The sequence below is a fragment of the Notamacropus eugenii genome, chromosome 3 (assembly GCF_028372415.1).
Source record: "Notamacropus eugenii isolate mMacEug1 chromosome 3, mMacEug1.pri_v2, whole genome shotgun sequence".
Taxonomy (NCBI): Eukaryota; Metazoa; Chordata; class Mammalia; order Diprotodontia; family Macropodidae; genus Notamacropus; species Notamacropus eugenii.
In genome coordinates, this window is record NC_092874.1 from 338,373,905 (window position 1) to 338,394,128 (window position 20,224).

Genomic DNA, 20,224 nt, shown 5'->3' on the forward strand with positions numbered 1-20,224 from the left:
AGAGCTTTAAATAACACAATGAAAATCCATATTTTTTTTAAAGACTGTAATAAATCATCCAAAAGACATTTATTAAAGAACTACTATGTGTCAAGCAAATTAGTAGGTGCTGGGAATACAAAGAATAAAGCAATTACTACTGTCAAGGAGCTTGTATTCTACTGGGGGAGACAATGTGGATAGATAGGTGATAGACCTATATCTGTGTGTGTGTGTGTATAATATGCATGCATGTGTCTAAATACATATATGTGCATATGTGTATGCATAAATATATGCATACATAAAAATATATACACACATACACACATTATATATATATGTATATATATATTATATGAAGAGAGATAGAATAATCAAATTATAAGTAAGTTAAGTGGGGTGTGCACTAGCACTTAAGAGAGTTAGGAAAGGCTTAGATTAAAACATTTTAAGCTGTGTTTTGGAAGAAAACAAGATATTCTGTGAGGCAGAATTGAGAAAGGGGTAATTCCAGGCATGGGGACAACCATTACCAAGGCACAGAGATGGAACAAGCAGGGCCAGTCATGATAAATGGTTAGAACTAGGATGTTGTGAGGGGAGTAATGTATATATGAGACTGGGAAGTCAGTTTGGGGACAAATTGTGAAGGGTTTTTTTGTTAGTTTTTTGTTTTTTTTTTTTTTCCAGAGGTAAAAGAGAGCCAGTGGAGTTTCTTGAACAGAGGAGTGACATGCTTAAATCTGTACTTAAGAAAAATAGCTTTGACAGTCGAATGTATAATTGATCAGAACGGAGAGATACTTGAGACAAGAGGAGCAATTAAGATGTCATGGCAAAAGTTTAGGCCAGAAGTGATGAGGGTCTCAAATAGGATGGGGGTATATATGAGTTGAGAGGAGAGTCAGATTTAATAGGTATTGTAGAGACAGACATGGCAAGACATGGCATCTGAATCAATATATGGAATGAGGGTGATTTGGACTTAATAATAACATTGAATTTATAAACTTGTGATGTTAAAAATATAGTGGTGTCTTTGAGATAAATATGAAGCATGGAAAAGTGGAAGGTTTGGAAGGAAAGGTGAATTCTATTTTGGACATGCTGAGTTTGACCTTAAGACACCTAATTTGAAAATTTCTAAAAGGCAATATGAAATGTAGATCTGTGATGAATTTGCATAGAAATGATACAGGGTGGAGGTGTAAGGACATTCCATAGTTAGGGGGTGTGATAAATGCAGAGTAAACGATAAAGAAAAAAATATATAGACAAGTAGAAGAAGTAAGAAAGAATAGTGTCATGGAAACCCAAAGAGGGAAAGGCATCTAGGAGGAGAGTTTGGTTAACATTGTCAAATGCTGCAGAGAGAGGTGAAGAAAATGAGGAATGGAATGGATCATCAGACTTGTCATTTAAGAGATTGTTGATAATTTTGGAAAGAACAACCTCAATTTTGTGATGAGGTCAGAAGCCAGACTGGAAAAGGTTGAGTGAGTGAAGCCACTGAAAACTGTTAATTAATGAGGTGTGAAATGGTCACATGTATATTTTCAGAATACTGGTTTGGTAGCAATCTGGGGAAGGAAATGACTGGAAGCAGAGAGTTCAATTAGGAGGCTATTGCAATAGCTCATCAAAGAGTCACCTCTTACCTTAAGAAGCTAAGCAACTGTGTGATGCTTTATAAATGGAAACAAAAGTGGGGTGAGAGAAATTCTGTTGAGTTCAAGAGATAAGACATGGTGATTGATGGGTTTTGGGGGCTGAAGAATTGGTAGGGGAAAAAACAAAAACAGAAGTAAAGGAGTCCTGTAAACATCATCAAGAAAGAGTGTTTTTGTGACCATTCTACCCCAATCATAACATAACAGTAGAGAACACAAAAATGCAGAAAATTTAGCTATTACAGAAAAAAGTAAAAGGTTATTTTGTCAGCAAAAGGAAGCTTGAAGCCCAACTCAGAGGTGTTCCTGAAGCTCCCTCCCATCATGCTTCCCTCTTTTCTACCATCCTTCCAGCATTTTGCTATGCCATTCTCTTTGTCCCAGGAAGACTCATTGACCCCTGAGGTTGTAGCATTTTAGGCAATAGTTTTTTGATTTAATGCCTTGGCAGTCTACCAGGGAGTTACACACTTGTACAGCATGTGGAGGTCACATCCCACTAGTTGCTCTTACTCACAGCTCCTGCCTTCTCATCCAACCTGTAATAACACTTAATAAAGCACAGGAGGAAACTGGCAAGAAAGAGAAGTGAGAAAAATGTGGAGAAGAGATTCAACTGCAAAGTCTATTCAGCATGTTCATTTTAGCTTGTCTTAGTCTCCTTTGATCTGTTTATGACCAGCTCCCAGATTGTTATCTAGAGACAGAAAAAAGTCCACTGAACAGAAGAAAGTGATTTCTGGAAAAGTAGGATTGGCAAAGTTGTCAAATAAGTCCAATTAACATCACTGTATAGAGAAACCCCGTGGCCATGACCCCACTCTTCATCTCCATTTTCTAGGGATATAGACTTTGGTCAACCTGGTAAACTGAGAGAATAGAGAATTTGTTGCAACCACTATGGGAAGAATATAATAATGCTGGGTTTTCAGAAGGAAATGGATTGGCTATAAGAAACACATTTTCATCAAAGATGTCAGAGCAAATCCAACAGAATAATTGACACAAGTGACTGAGGATAAATGAATAAATAATCAACCAAAATAGAAATTATAAAGGAAAAATATTTCACAACAGAGTAAAATGAGTCACAATCCTCTGAGAAAGATGAAAACTATAGCATACATTATTCATGGTCTCCTGAAATAACAATGAAACAACTCCAAGAACCTTTAGAATGATTCAGAGATGAATCAAAGAATTAAGTGAAAATATTGAAGAACTGAGAACAGAAATTAGAACTCTTAAGCAAGAAATTAGCAGGGATAGTCAGAGAATAGAGAATTTAGAACAAAAAGACAAAGACAATCTCCATAATAACAAATTCCCTTAAAATGAAACATAACTGGAACAGAAAAGTACAGAGGTAAAAGGTAAAACAAAAGAACTATATTAAAAATCAACAAAACTGGAAGAATTCATGAGAGAGAGAGAGAGAGAGAGAGAGAGAGAGAGAGAGAGAGAGAGAGAGAGAGAGAGAGAGAGAGAGAGAGAGAGAGGTGGGGGGGGGGGAGAACTCAAAACTGAAAACATAAAGGCATAAGGTCTTTTAAAAAAAGTAAATATAAAAACCAGAACAGAACAATTGCCCAGAGATTCTAGAAGCAGATGGCAAACAGATAAAGATGATTCACTGAACATTAAGAGAAGTCCAACTTGAAGAAACCAAGAAACATCATGGTCAAAATCTAGAATACTAAAGAGCAAATTTCACAGGAAAAAAAGGGGAAAAAAATCCTTTAAATTCCAAGGGGAACAAACTAGTATAGCACAATATTTCTCCATGGTTACAATAAATCAAAGAAGATGAAAAATTAATTTTAGCAAAATATAGTATTATGTTTAAAAAAACTACAAGATACAGGAATAAAGGAGCTGTTTCACAGTATCTACTCAAAACAAAGAGTTAGCTTTATCTGTAATGGAGAAATGCAAGACAATTCCCCAATAATAACAGAAATAAAGTAGGACTATACATTTTTTCACCAATGGCAACACTTTAGTTGCTAAACATCACCACAGCAACTAACAGACTAGCTATCTGCTCCCCAAACACAATCAGAAAGGGGCAAAATCAAAATCCCAAATCCTGATGGGCTACACTACCAAACATTGACTATTAGGTTTAGATAGGGTTTGTGTCTCTGTCTATCTCTGTTTCTGTGTGTGTGTGAATTTGTGTCTGTCTCTGTCTCTCTATCTCTGTTTCTCTAAACTTCTCAACTGAAACTGGTTAGAAGGAGTGGAAAAGCCTAGATGTTGTGACACACCCACAATTAAGGCATATGCTCAGCCTAGTGGTCTCCTTTTTTTATGTGTTCTGTATTAGTAAAAATAGAATAATAAAAAGAAAAAAAATGAAAATTCAAGAATATATTTAGTTATCACATTAATTTTTCCAAAGCACTTAGTACATATTATCTCATTTTGTTTTTGCAACCACCCTGGGATAAACACATTATCATTACCCCAATTTTACAATTGAGAAACTGAGGCAAAGGTTCTAGTGCCTTGTCCAGGGTAAAACAGCCAATAAGAGTGTGAGGCAGAATTTGAAATCAGATCTTTCTGACTCCAGGTTCTGTGCTTTGTCCATTGCTCGACCTAACTAATCATATTAGCTTGATTTAGTCCCCAGGTGACTTAGAAGTCATTGATGCTGGAAATAAAGAATTCCAGATAGTTGTTCCATATCCCACACATATGCAGAGCATATTCTGCAGGATATCAAATTATAAACAATGAAATAAATTCTGAGAGGAACCACATATAATTTACATGAAGAGAAAATCAAGATGAAAGAACAATAAAGCATAAAAGCAAACAGTTGTTTGCTTGGCACAGAAAACAGACTGTTGAATTGCGGGGATGGGACTATTGGAATGATAACCCTTTGGGGCTTCCTTTGAGCCCTAGCAAAGAGTTCTGGTTCCTTGTCCCACAGAAAGAGGCTGAGGCCAGCAACAATTACCCTTTGCTCTTAATTCTCAGCCCCAAACACCATAGGTATTTTATTGTTCTCTACACATCATTCCAGTCTCTGTCTCCACATCCTTCTCTTCCAGACTAATCATCCTCTCAAATTTCCCATGGAGCTGAATCTTTCCCTTCATTGTTCAGCCCCAAATTTTATAATCATTTCTTAGCTGGGAGGCAGAGTAAGTAAAACTTCAAATCTCAGGATGATTAGCAAAGGTTCAGATTACTCCTTCCAGCCTGTGGGGTGAGGCAGGAAAGGGAAGAATGCAGAATCTGACACAGAGGATGTTGATATAATCATAATATGGAAATGCTAGTAATAGCAATTATAGAAGAATAAAATAAATTGAAAGGATAAGCTTAGGAAAAGAAAAAATGAATTATTACTTATTGCAGATAGTTTACTTATGCTAATATGGAAATTCAGCTAAAAGTAATAGAAATAGTAATTCAGTAAAATGTAGGGCTATGAAAATGAATCCATAAAATCACCAGCTTTTCTGTAAAATACCAATAAAATTCAGTAGAAAATTATGGGGAAAAAAGAAATTCATTTAGAAATCAGTATAAGTTGTATGTGATATTTGGAAGTCCTTTGACCTAGAGATAAATGGAAATTCTTTGAATAAAATTACAAAATGTTTTTGACAGAAATAAAGTAAAACAATTCTAGAGGAATAGATTGATCATGTTTGTAGTCATATTAATATAATGAAAAGTACAATACTAGCTAAATTACTTTGCTGATTTAATGCCATGCCAATCAAACTACTATGAAGGTTACTTTATAGAAGTAGACAAAATAATAACAATCACCTATAGGGAAAAAAAATCAAGATTCTTATAGGATGTAAGGCCAAAAATGAAGTGATGATGGAAGAGAGTTATCCGTACCAAATTTCAAGTCAACAAAAAACAAGTTTAAGTGCTTTGTACAGGGATGGGAAACCTGTGGTTTTAAGACCACTCTAGATCCTTAAGTGCAGTCTTTTGACATAATTCTAATTTGTTCTGCAAAAATTCAGTCAAAAGGTCATGTGTGAGGATCTAGACCACAAATTCCCCATTCCTGGCTTAGTATATGCCAAATACTGTCCTAAGTGTTGGGGATATAAATGTAAGCACACCCCACCTCCAACGAACTTTTGTGTCTCTGTTGAAGGAACTAACATTTTAATAGCGGGGAGATGACATATAAAAATGAGCTGAAAAGTGATAGGAGTGATGGAGAGGAAGAATGTACCCACATGGGACATGATTGTTAAGTCCAGAGAATGAAGGATGGCTCTTCTGTGCCCTTCCTAAAAGTTGAAGTTGTCGGCGAAAGTCATCAGCAGGAGAATGGAGTCACAGGAGTGGAGTAAAAATGCAGTTAAAACATGGTGGTGAAGACTAGAGAGTAGAGCATGCTTGGTTTGGTTGGGATCTTCCTCAAAATGGAGGTTTCTTGAGAAACTCACCAAAGGGAGATACCATACTACAAAAAACAATCATCAAAACATAGTAAGGGTTTTAAAAATTGGAAAATGTAATTAATGGAATAGATTGGCTATACAAAGTAAAATGCAGCTGAGTATATTATGTACCACAGAGTGTTGTTTTTTGTTTTTTGTTTTTTTGGTAAATCCAAGAAATCTACCTACTCAGATAAAGACTCAATATTTACCAAAAACTACCGGAAAAATTGAAAAAAATGTGGAGGAAATTATATTAAATCAACATCTCACACCATATACCAAAGCAAACTTCAAAAGGGTATATACCATAGAGAAAATAATTTGGAACTATGCCCCAAAATAAAAATATCAACAGCAAATGTATATAGATTTGGACTTAGCAAAGCCATTATTAGGCATATACTCCCAAAGAGATTTTAAAAAGAGGAAAAACACCCACATGTAAAAAAAATATATATATATATATATATATATATATATATATATATATATATATATATATATATATATATAGCAGCAATTTTGTTGTAGCAAGAACCTATAAAACCAAGTGGGTTCCATTAATCGTGGGGAATGGCTGAACAAATCATGATAAACAAATGTAATTCAAGGTCATTACTATATAATAAATTAAAAAGAGTGCGATTCAGAAAAAAAAAACACGAAGAGACTTATTGAGAGATGATTACCTAGAGCACTCACTATAGAGGAAAATAACTTTCCAAGTCTTCAGAAATTTGATCAGTTCAATGACCAGTCACAACACGAGGACACTGATGATGAAACATACTTGTCACTTCTTGTTTGACATATAAGAATGTTGGAGAATTTATGGAGTAAAGTTTAGAATGAAATATTTTCAGATGCAATTGATATAATATAAATTTATTTTGTTTAAGTAGTCTTATTTGTTACAAAGGAGGATTTTTATTTATTAGTGCAATGTTGTGGATGTCATTCAGTAGTTAATAATGGCTATGTAAAAATTGAACATAAGAAACACAAAAGTGTCAATCAATAATGAAAAAATTATGGAAGAGAACAGATGAGAATTGAGAAGAGAACAAAGATAAATGGGGTGAAATTGGTACTTCCTGGTTGAATTAAATATATATGTGTGTGTGTGTGTGTCTGTGTGTCTCTGTGTGTGTATATGTGTATATAATGTTTATTTATTTTTAATTTTCAACATTCATGTCCAAAAAATCTTGAGTTCCAATTTTTGACCCCATCTCTTCCCTTCCCCACCTCAAAACTGTGCATTCTGATTACACCTCCCCCCACTCTGTCCTCCCTCCTATCACATCCCTCCCTTCCCTTATCCTCATCTTCTCTCTTTTCTTGTAAGGCAAGATAGATTTCTATACCCCATTACCTGTATTTCTTATTTCCCAGTTGCATGAAAAAACAGTTCTCAACATTTATTCCTAAAACTTTGAGTTCTAAATTAACTCCGGGACCCATTCCCCACCCATCCCCACTGAGACGGCAAGTAATTCAATATTTACTATACATGTGTAGTTTTCCAAAAGACTTCCATAATAGTCATATTGTGTAAAACAGCTATATTTCCCTCCATCCTATCTTGCCCCACATTTGCTCTATTCTCTCTTTTGACCTTGTCCCTCCCCAAAAGTGTTTACTTCTAATTACTCCCTCCTCCCATGTGCCCTCTCTTCTCTCATCTCCCCCACCCTGCTTATCCCCTTCTCCCCTACTTTCCTGTAGTGTAAGATAGATTTTCATACCAAATTGAGTGAGCATCTTATATCCTCCTTAAGCCAAATGTGAAGAGAGTAGCTTCACTTTTTTCCTTTCACCTCCTCCATTGAAAAAGCTTTTTTCTGGCCTCTTTTATGTGAGATAATTTGCCCCATTCCATTTCTCCCTTTCTCCTCCCAAAATATTCCTCTCTCACTCATTAATTTTATTTGTTACATATCATCCCTTCTTATTCAACTCACTGTGTGCTCTGTGTCTATATGTATGTGTGTGTGTGTGTGTGTGTGTGTGTGTGTGTGTGTGTAATCACTCCAACTACCCAAATACTGAGAAAAGTTTCAAGAGCTACAAATATTTTCTTTCCATGTAGGAATGTAAGCAGTTCAACTTTAGGAAGTCCCTCATGGTTTCTCTTTCTTGTTTACCTTTTCATGCTTCTCTTGATTCTTGTGTTTGAAAGTCAGATTTTCTATTCAACCCTTGTCTTTTCATCAAAAATGTTTGGAAATCTTCTATTTCATTGAATGACCATTTTTTCCTCTGAAGTATTGTACTGAGTTTTGCTGGGTAGGTGATTTTTGTTTTTAATCCTAGTTCCTTTGACTTCTGGAATATTATATTCCAAGCCCTTTGAACCTTTAATGTAGAAGCTGCTAGATCTTGTGTTATCCTGATTGTATTTCCACAATACTTGAATTGTTTCTTTCTAGCTGCTTGCAATATTTTCTCCTTGACCAGGGAACTCTGGAATTTGTCCACAATGTTCCTAGGAGTTTCTCTTTTTGGATCTCTTTCAGGCGGTGATCTGTGGATTCCTTGAATACTTATTTTGCCCTCTAGTTCTAGAATATCAGGGCAGCTTTCCTTGATAATTTCATGAAAGTTGATGTATAGGCTCCTTCTGATCATGGCTTTTAGGTAGTCCCATAATTTTTAAATTGTCTCTCCTGGATCTATTCTCCAGGTCAGTTGTTTTTCCAATGAGATATTTCACATTATCTTCCATTTTTTCATTCTTTTGGTTTTGTTTTGTGATTTCTTGGTTTCTCATAAGGTCATTAGCCCCCATCTGTTCCATTCTAATTTTGAAAGAACTATTTTCTTCAGTGAGCTTTTGAAGCTCCTTTTTCATTTGGCTAATTCTGCTTTTAAAAGCATTCTTCTCCTCATTGGTTTTTTTGGACCTCTTTTGCCAACTAAGTCAGCCTAATTTAAAGGTGTTACTTTATTTTTTTTTTGTCTAAAAATTGTTTTATTCCAAATCTTGTCTGGTTGCACAAATGGTCAATGAGTAGGTCTTTCCTGAAAGATACATGGCAGCTTGTTGGGACATATCATCCTTAGAGTAGTTAAGGTAGGAATCTGGATTGAGTACCCAGAACATTTAGTTATAGGAAGGTCCAAGAGACTCTCTGCATCCTGAAGTATTACATGATGTACCTAGCTTGGTATGATTGTTTTATGCTTTTTGCCAGCATGATAGAGTCCAGTTCTAGGATCTTCTAATAACTAGGTCCTAAGCAGGAGTTAATTAGGATGCAGGAGACTTCAACAGCCCAAAGATCAGTCTTTGACTCTGCAAAAGCGGGGAAAATGAAGAAACATTGATCATTACCCTTTCTCAGTGGGTATCTACTTATCCTACTGGGTTGTAGAGGGAGTGAGAAGTATCTGTAATGGTAATGAGTGAGAAGAAAAGAGAACACATCCAAGAAAACTTTAAAAAGGCAATTATTTTGCTTTACTCACTTTGGCAAGAAGAGGCTGAGGATGAACCTGTGGAGGAGTATGAGAAAGATGTACAAATGGGGAATTTGATGGCCTGATGAGGCATCTTTCTCAGTCCTTTTTGAAGACGAAATATGCAAGCCCAGCAGAGATCCTCTGAGTGCCTCAGGGTCTTGGCCAAGTAAGGGTTTCAGGGATGCCTAACATAGAGTCTCCTTGGCATGGATCGTAAGGTGTCTAATCAAGTGAGAATTTCGGTTAAAGCTCAGCCTACATTGGCTACAAGTATAGAGTCTGGCACCTGTGTGGACAGCTTGATGCCTAAGCAGGTTACAGACCCACCCAAAGGTCTTTCCACACTGTTGGCACTGCTGAGGAGCCTTCTTGATTGGACCCCCCCAATTTTTTAATGTCTTTGCCTGCTTCTGGAGTATCAGTTGCTGGATGTGGGTCCCAGGGTGGCGCTGAAGGTGGACATTCCAATGGAAGCCCCTTCCACAGCTTTTGCAGTGGTAGGGCCTCTCTCCTGTATGGGTCCAAATGTGCCGACCAGGTTGCAGCTGTTGCGGAAACAACAGCCACATGTGTCACATAGGTGAGGTTTTTCTCCTGTGTGTATATGCTGGTGATGAGCCAAGTGAGTACTCTGGCTGAAGCCTGTATGTATCTCCTATATGTATCTGCTGGTGAGTGACCAGATGCTCATTCCTCTGGAAGGAATTGCCACATTCACTACAACCATGAGACTTCTGCTCAATGAGAACTTGCTACTGGTGGTTGCTGGCACCCTGAAGAAAACTTTTGCGTACTCAACAACATGTAGGGATTTCTCCTCAGTATGGAGACCCAGGCTGCATTGGAAATTGGCATGTCGTTGGAAAACCTGCCCACAAATGAAGCACAGAAAGGCTGGTTTGATGTCCTGCTCCATATGCCTGGCATGGGCATTTACATGTCACAGAAGGCTGGACCATCGTTGGAAACCCTGACCACAGTCAGCGCACAAGAAGGCCATCTTTGTAGAGTGGATCTGCCAGTGTTTCCTCAGGTGACCACTGTGCCAGAAGCATTTCCCACACTCAGAACACACATGTGGACGATCATCTGTGTGTGTCCTCAAATGTAGCTTGAGGATGAAGTCATGGGCAAAGTTTTTCCCACAATATGGGCTCTGGAAGGACTTGAGGGAATCATGGGTTCTTCTTTGTGCCGGAAGGCATAACAACTGGGGAAACTTATTCCATACTCATGGCAAGCTTTTGAAGTCTTCTCAGGCATAGGCTTCTCTCAGATACCACAGACTTTTATTTCTCAAACTTCACTTTTTCGAGGAGAGGATATTTCTTTTTTTTTTTTTTTATTTTGTAATGTTTAACAATCACTGCCATACAATTGTGATTTTATCCCCCCCACCTACCCCCTGCTCACCCCCTCCCTCCCCACGACTGCATACAATTCTGTATAGATTCTACATATACTTTCCTATTGAGTATATTTTCACTATAGTCATGCTATGTAGTCAGACTAAGATAAATGAAAGAAATCGTATAACAAATCAGAACATGATACACAAACACATACACATACACAAACATGATCTGCTACAATATGTGAGTGACTTCCATATTTCTCTCTCTGAGTGTGGCAAGCATTTTGCCTTGAGATCCTCCATTGGGATTTTTTTTTTTTTTTTGGTAAGAAGTTCTTGTGTTATTACACAAATCTAAGTCTACCAGAAAAAACTCTCAAACACTGTGGTTGTTGCTGTGCATAAAGTTCTCCTGGTTCTGCTCCTTTCACTCAGCATCAGGTCATATAAGTCCTTCCAGGCCTCTCTGAAGTCTTCTTGTTCATCATTTCTTATGGCACAATAGTACTCCATTACATTCATATACCATAATTTATTCAGCCATTTCCCAATTGATGGACATCCCCTTGACTTCCAGTTTTTGGCAACTACATAGAGTGCTGCTATAAATATTTTTGTACATGTGGGACCCTTTCCCATTTTTATGATCTCTTGGGGATATAGTCCTAGTAGCGATATTGCTGGGTCAAAGGGTATGCACATTTTTGTAGCCCTTTGGGCATAGTTCCAAATTGCTCTCCAGAATGGTTGGATGTGCTCGCAGCTCCACCAACAATGAATTAGTGCTCCAACTTTCCCACATCCTCTCCAGCATTTATCATTTTCTTGTTCTGTCATGTTTGCCAACCTTATAGGTGTGATGTGGTACCTCAGAGTTGTTTTGATTTGCATCTCTCTAATCAATAGTGATTTAAAGCATTTTTTCATATGATTATAGATAGCCTTAACCTCTTCCTCTGAAAATTGCCTGTTCATATCCTTTGACCATTTATCAATTGGGGAATGACTTGTATGATTATACATTTGGGTCAGTTCTCTATATATTCTAGAAATGAGGCCTTTATCCCCGAGCTTAGCTGTAAAAATTCTTTCCCAATTTACTACATCCCTCCGGATTTTGGTTGCATTGGGTTTGGTTGTGCAAAAACTTCTCAGTTTAATGTAATCAAAGTAATCCATTTTGCATTTCATAATGCTTTCTATCTCTCCTTTAGTAAAGAATTCTTCCCTTCTCCATAGATCTGATAAATACACTATTCCTTGCTTCTCCAGTTTATTCATGGTATCAATCTTTATACCTAAATCATGTACCCATTTGGACTTTATTCTTGTGTACGGTGTCAGGTATGGGTCTATGCCTAATTTCCGCCACACTGTTATCCAGTTTTCCCAGCAATTTTTGTCAAACAATGAGTTCTTATCCCAGAAGCTGGGGTCCTTGGGTTTATCAAACAGAAGGTTGCTATATTCCTTGCCTACTGCATCTTGAGTGCCAAGTCTATTCCACTTGTCTACCTCTCTGTTTCTTAGCCAATACCAAGTGGTTTTGATAATTGCTGCTTTATAGTACAGTTTGAGGTGTGGTAGCGCTAGGCCACCTTCCCAAGCATTTCTTTTCATTAGTCCCTTTGATATTCTGGACCTTTTGTTTTTCCAAATGAATTTTGATATTATTTTGTCCAGCTCTAGAAAGTAATTGTCTGATAGTTTAATTGGTATGGCACTAAATAGGTATATTAATTTGGGTAGAATTGTCATTTTTATTATATTAGCCCGGCCTACCCATGAGCAACTAATGTTTTTCCATTTACTTAAATCTGACTTTATTTGTGCAAAAAGTGTCTTGTAATTGTGTTCATATAATCCCTGGGTTTGTTTTGGCAGGTAGACTCCTAAGTATTTTATACTGTCTACCCTAACTTTAAATGGGATTTCTCTTTCTATATCTTGCTGTTGGACTTTGTTGCTAATATATAGGAATGCAGAAGATTTGTGTGGGTTTATTTTGTACCCTGCAACTTTGCCAAAGTTGTTTATTAATTCTAGTAATTTTTTACTTGAATCTCTGGGATTCTCTAGGTAAATCATCATATCATCTGCAAAGAGTGATAACTTAGTTTCTTCTTTGGCTATTTTAATTCCTTGGATATCTTTATCTTGTCTAATTGCTACAGCTAACATTTCTAGTACCATATTAAATAATAGTGGTGATAATGGACAACCTTGTTTCACCCCTGATCTTATTGGGAATGCATCTAGCTTATCCCCATTGCATATAATGCTTGCTGAAGGTTTTAGATAGATACTGCTTATTATTTTATGGAAAGTTCCCTTTATTCCTACATTCTCCAATGTTTTTAGTAGGAATGGATGTTGTATTTTGTCAAAAGCTTTTTCTGCATCTATTGAGATAATCATGTGGTTTTTGTTAGCTTTGTTGTTGATGTGATCGATAATGCTAATAGTTTTCCTAATATTGAACCAGCCCTGTAGTCCTGGTATGAATCCTACCTGATCATAATGTATTAATCTCGTGATAAGATGATGTATTCGTTTTGCTAGAATCTTATTTAAAATTTTTGCATCTATATTCATTAGGGAAATTGGTCTATAATTTTCTTTCTCTGTTTTGTCTCTTCCTGGTTTGGGTATCAAAACCATATTTGTATCATAGAAAGAATTTGGGAGGACTCCTTCTTCCCCAATTTTCAAGAATAGTGTATGTAGTATTGGAATTAACTGTTCTTTAAATGTTTGATAGAATTCACTTGTGAATCCATCTGGCCCTGGAGATTTTTTCCTAGGGAGTTCATTGATGGCTTGTTCAATTTCTTTTTCTGAGATGGGGTTGTTTAAGTATTCAACTTCCTGTTCTGTTAATCTGGGCAATTTGTATTTTTTAAAATATTCATCCATCTCATTTAGATTATCGAATTTGTGGGCATAAAGTTGGGCAAAGTAGTTTCTAATAATTGTTTTAATTTCCTCCTCATTGGAGGTGAGTTCACCCCTTTCATTTTTAATATTAGTAATTTGGTTTTCTTCTTTCTTTTTTTAAATCAGATTGACCAAATGTTTATCAATTTTATTAGTTTTTTCATAAAACCAACTATTGGTTTTATTTATTAATTCAATAGTTTTCTTAATTTCAATTTTATTAATCTCTCCTTTGGTTTTCAGTATTTCTAATTTGGTATTTACTTGGGGATTTTCAATTTGTTCTTTTTCTAGCTTTTTCAACTGCAAGCCTAAGTCATTGATCTCCTCTTTCTCTATTTTATTTATGTAAGCATTCAGAGATATAAAACTTCCCCTAATAACTGCTTTTGCAGTATCCCATAAGTTTTGGTATGTTGTCTCACTATTGTCATTCTCTCAAATGAAATTGTTGATTGTTTCTATGATTTCTTCTTTAACCCAACCCTTCTTTAGAATTAGATTATTTAGTTTCCAATTGATTTTTGGTTTCTCTTTCCATGGCCTTTTATTACATGTAATTTTTAATGCATTATGATCTGAAAAGGATGCATTGATTATCTCTACCTTTCTGCACTGGATTGTGACATTTTTATGTCCTAGTACATGGTCAATTTTTGTAAATGTTCCATGTATCGCTGAGAAAAAGGTATATTCCTTTCTATTCCCATTTAATTTTCTCCAAAGATCCATCATATCTACCTTATCCAGAATTTTATTTACCTCCTTAACCTCTTTCTTGTTTATTTTGAGGTTGGATTTATCGAGTTCAGAGAGGGGGAGGTTGAGGTCCCCCACTAGTATAGTTTTGCTATCAATTTCTTCCTTCAACTCCCCCAACCTCTCCTCTAAGAATCTGGATGCTCTACCACTTGGAGCATACATGTTTAGTAATGATATTGCTTCATTGTCTATGGTGCCTTTTAGCAGGATATAGTTTCCATCCTTATCCCTTTTGATTAGATCTATTTCTGCTTTTGCTTTGTCTGAGATTAGGATTGCTACTCCTGCCTTTCTTACATGAGCTGAAGCACAATATATTCTGCTCCATCCTTTGACCTTTCTCCTATGTGTATCCCCCCGTTTCAAATGTGTTTCTTGTAAGCAGCATATTGTTGGATTATGGCTTTTAATCCATTCTGCTATCCATCTCCGTTTTATGGGAGAGTTCATTCCATTCTCATTCACAGTTATGATTACAATCTGCGTATTTCCCTCCAACCTCTTTCCCACCATTTGTGCTTTTAGCTCTCCCATCTCCCTTCCCCTCCTCAATAGTATTCACTTTTCTCCCCCTATTCCTGCAGCCTTCCCCTCCTTCTTTTAGCCCCCCTCCCTTTTACTCCCCTTTACTCTTATTGCTTCTTTCCTCCCTTTTAGCCACCCTCCCCTTTCTTTCCCTTTCCCCTCCTACTACCTATAGAGCTAGTTAGGATTATCTACTTAAGATTATTGTTCCCTCCTTTGAACAAATCAGATGAGATTACCTCTCAAACAATGCTCATCTCCCTCCCCTCCTTCCCTCTACTATAGTTTTGTACTTCTTCCTGTGATATAACTAGCCATTCTCTGCTTCCCCCTTTCCACACCTCCTATTACATTCCCTTCTCATACTTAAATCATATTTTTGACGTGACATCATTTACTTTATGTCTGTTCCCTCTACATATATCCCTTTTATCATAATAGCTGCACAGTTCTCAAGATTAACAGGTATCATCTTCCCTTAAAGGGAGGTAAACAGTTTTCCCTAATTGAGTAGCAAGTTTTTGTTTTTGTTTTTTCCCCTCTGTTTACCTTTTTATGATTCTCTGGAGACCTGCATTTGAAGATCAAATTGTCTATTGAGTTCTGGTGTTTTGGTCAGGAAGCTCTGGAAATCCCTTATTTCGTTGAATGACTTTCTCCTTGCCTGAAATGTTATGCTGAACTTTGCTGGGTAGTTGATCCTTGGTTGAAGTCCCAACTCCTTTGCCTTACGGAATATTGGGTTCCAATTCTTTCGATCTTTTAATGTAGAAGCTGCAAGGTCCTGTGTGATCCTGACTGTGTGTCCTTGATATTTGAATTGTTTCTTTCTGGCTGCTTGTAGTATTTTCTCCTTCACTTGATAGCTCTGGAATTTGGCAACTATATTTCTTGGGGTTTTGAGTTTGGGATCCCTTTCGGGAGGGGAACGGTGGATTCTTTCGATGACTCTTTTGCCCTCTGAGTCTAGTACTTCTGGGCAGTTTTCCTTGATGATTTCCTGGAAGATATTGTCCAGACTCTTTTCTTCATCATGGGTTTCTGGCAGGCCAATAATTCTTAGATTTTCTCTCCTGGATCTATTTTCCAGGTCAGTTGTTTTTCCAATTAAATATTTTACATTTTCTTCTATCTTTTCATTCTTTAGATTTTGTTTGACTGATTCTTGTTGCCTCATTGAGTCATTAGTTTCTACTTGCCCAATTCTAATCTTCATTGTAGTCTTTTCTTCAGTTAGCTTTTCCATCTCCTTTTCCATCTGACCAATTTTTCCCTTTAGGGAGCTATTTTCTCCATTTAATTTTTGTACTTCTTTTTCCAATCGACCAATTTTCCCAGTTAGGTTTTGGGTTTCCTTTTCCATCTGATCAATTTTCCCAATTACGTTTTGGGTTTCCTTTTCCATTTGATTAGCTCTTCATTTTAGGGAATTATTCTCTCCAGTTAATTTTTGAACTTCCTTTTCCATTTCTTCAATTTTCTTTTTCAGGGTGATGTTCTCATCATTGAATTCTTTTTTTATAGTTTTAAAATCATTGGCCAGTTTTTCTTTTATATCCTTCTTCAGACGTTCCAGGTAATCTAGTTGTGCTTGCGAGAAATTCATAGTCCCATCTGAGGTTTCAGATGGAAGTACAGTCTCAGCCCTAACCTCTTTGGTGTTTGTGTTTTGGTCCTTATTCCCATAGAAAGATTCTATGGTTTTTTCACTTTTCGTCTGCTTTTTCCGATTCATGATGTTGCCTGAGTGTTGTAGCTTTTGGTTCTTTCAGTCAGAAAGTACAGATCTTTAATTTGAGCTGATGTGTGTCTGGGCTAAAAGCAGGCTTTTGTTTTTTGTTTCCCCGATCAACCCTGGGGTTAGCTTGTTAGGTGTGTGGGAGGTGTGGTCTGGTCTCAGGCTATCTCCTCAGCTGACTTGAGGCAAAGGCAAGTTCAGGGGATGGTAATCCCAGCTTCCCTATTGTCTTCCCTTTTCCCCTGGAGGGCTGGGGCACGCCTAGAAGCTAACGCGTGTTCCCGCCCCTCCTGGGGCTCGTCTCCTGGCTCTGAGGCTTGCCTGCGTCTCAGTGCGAATTTTCTTTGCCCTGGGTCATCTGTCCCTCCAGATCGCCTCCACCACAGTAGGAAGAATCCCCCTTTGCCACTTTTCCAGCCTCTGGTGTTATGAGACCACCCGCCCCCTTCTGCTGTTCCCGCTGATCCAGGATTAATCTGGGGAAGAATTTTATGGTTCCCTCACGGTCATCAGGGGGGAGGAGAGAGCACTTACTGATCACTCTGCCATCCCAGTTCCTGGAAGTTCAAGTAGTGACCCACCGAAGTCCGTCTTCAGGCTGAATATTTGAAGGGCTGCTGCGGTGTTGTCTGGCACTCAGCAGCTCTCACCGGCTCGGCCTGGCTTATCTCCTGCTCCGCTGGTCTCGCCCGCCACTCTCGGGCTCCTCTGGTCCCCTCCGCCCTGCCGCGCTGACCGCGCTGCGCTGTGCGCCGGGGTCTTGCCCCCGCGGAACAGATCCCTCCCGTGGACCCTCCGGTCCAGCCTGGGCTCCGAATCCGTCAAAGTCCGTCACCCACTGGATTTTACACCTCCAAAGTCTGGTCAGACTCTCCCCCCAGAGATATCCAGAGGAGTTTTTCCAGGAGCTTAGGTGAGTCGTTGCTTTCACTCCACCATCTTGTCTCCGCCCCCCAGGGTATTTCTTTACTCTCTGAAGCAGTAGGGCCCCATTGCCTTTCAGCCTCCCACTGAGTCTCTAGTATATATTCCCTGCTGGGTATCAAGGAGATATCGTTGCCTACCTTTTCTGGGATTGTAGGTTGTTATGAACCTTCTTGCTTTATTTTTTCCCTATTCTGTGTCCCAATTCCAAGTCCTAGAGGTGGTGCAGGCCAAACTTTCTCCACTATGACATCCTCAAATGTCAGTGTTTCCAATGTAGTTGCCAACTCCAGGTCTCTGAATCTCTCTTCGTGGGAAGGGGAAGGGCCCTGAGGAACAGCTGATCCTCCCCCTTGGTAGAGATGGAATTCTCTTTGTAGGCCAGGAATCAGCTGTTGCTTGGACCTAGCTAGAAGACTCCATTTCCCTTTCTTTGAAGGCTTGGCTGGTTCTGCTTGGGGTTTCTGGGGCTCATCTCCTGTGGTCAGGGCTGTTAGCTTCTCTGATGGCACTATCCATGTGGATGTATGGCCAAAGACCTTTGGCCTTGCTTTGCTAGGCATGGTTTACAAATTTTCTGCAAAGGTGGTCATTTCATTGCCACTCTTGAGATGCTTCCCTTCGCACCCAGTCTTGAATGTCTCCAGGAAAAATGAGGAGGAACTGCTCAAGCACCAGCATCTCCAGGATCTGATTTTTGATGTGGGCCTCTGGCCTTAGCCACTGCAACAAAGCTCCCAGAGTCTGCTGAGAGTCTTCTTTGGGCCAGTTGCCTCCTGGTACCAGAGATGCCTGAAATGCTGTCAGCAGGCTTCGTGTTTTGGCAGACCTTCATGGCTAGATTTCTGCTCCCAAGAAAACTCTTCAAGTTTCACCATGAATAGTTCTTGATTCCGGGGAGTTTGGGACTGTGGGGCTGCCATACTTGGTCTTGGAGACATCATTTTCTTGGGTTGTGGAGGATGAGGAGCCTCACTTCATTTGAGATCAATGCAATATCCAGTCTTCAATCAAAGGTGTTATTTTCTTCAGCATCTTTTTGGATCTCATTTAGCAAGCTGTTGATTTGCTTTTCATGATTTCCTTGTAACGCTCTCATTTCTCTTCCCAATTTTTCCTCCACCTCTCTTTCTTGATTTTCAAAATCCTTTTTGAGCTCTTCCATGGCCTGAGACTGTTGCATATTTATTTTGGAGCTTTTGGATGCAGAAGCCTTGACTTTTACGTCTTCCTCTGATGGTAAGCATTGTTCTTCCTCATCTGAAAGGATGAAAAAAAATGTCTATTCCCCAAGAAAGTAGCCTTCTATAGTCTTATTTTTTTTTTTTTTGCTTTTGGGCATTTTGCCAGTCAGTTACTTGAAATTTGAATCCTTTCTTAAGAGGACTGTATATTCTGGGGACCTGTAAGGTCTCAGTTCCTCCAAGGTGGCACTATCAAGCGAGAAGAGTTTACTCCTCTCCTGACCTATCCTTTGGTCTGGGAGATACTGTAAGCTTTTCCACCCAGGATCTTTGAAGCTGTCTTTAGCATTTGTGGGTTGAGCAATCTGGGAACTGCGGCTGCTGCCATGCAGGGAATTCCATCCTTGAAGCCTGCTCCTGTTGTGTGGCCAAGGCTGGGCTGCTCTCCCCTTTGAGACCAGTGCTATAGAGCTTCTGTGCCCAGAATATGTGAGTAGGGTTCCTTTCCACAACCACCTCCAATTCCATCATGCCAGCATGCTCCTTCTCACCCCAGGATCACCACTCAGGGCTGAGATCCAGATCAACTGCATGATTCCTCCAGGGTCTCTAGGTGGAGTGCTTTTAAAATGGATACTGCACTGCAGCTCTGATTGCCACCCTGGGGTTACTGGGGTCAGACTGAGTTCCCTTCTCCCTCAGGTTAAAGAACTTTCTCACTGACCTTTGAAGCTGTCTTTGGCATTTGTGGGTTGAGTAATCTGGGAACTGCAGCTACTGCTGGGGATTGCACCCCAGAGGACTGCTCATACAGCAACCAAGGCTAGGCTGCACTCAGAGGGTTGTAATCTGCTCTGAGCCCACTGTGATTCCTGTTCACCTTCCAGGCTGTCTTCCTTTTGTGACTTTTGCTTCTCTAGAATTTGTTTAGGGTCATTTTTCACAGGTATTTTGTGGGCTATAGGGGGAAAGCTACAAGAGGTGCATCTTTCTCCTCTGTCATCTTGCCTCTGCCTCCTTAAATATACATTTTTAAAAAGCTGTATATTTTTTTAAATTTATTTAACTTTTAACATTCATTTTCACAAAATTTTGGGTTCCAAATTTTTTCCCTTTTGTCCCCTCCCCCCTCCCCAAAACACCGAACGTTCTAATTGCCCCTGTCTGCCAATCTGCCCTCCCTCCCTCCCCACCCCTTCCCTTTGGAAGGCAAGCAATTCAATATAGGCCAAATCTGTGTAGTTTTG

General features: G+C 38.7%; 1 pseudogene; it reads right to left on the reverse strand.

Annotated features, from left to right (window-relative positions):
• Window positions 1-9,971: 9,971 nt before the first annotated feature.
• On the reverse strand, window positions 9,972-18,737 carry LOC140532154 (zinc finger and SCAN domain-containing protein 10-like; annotated as a pseudogene).
• Between the last annotated feature and the right edge of the window lie 1,487 nt (window positions 18,738-20,224).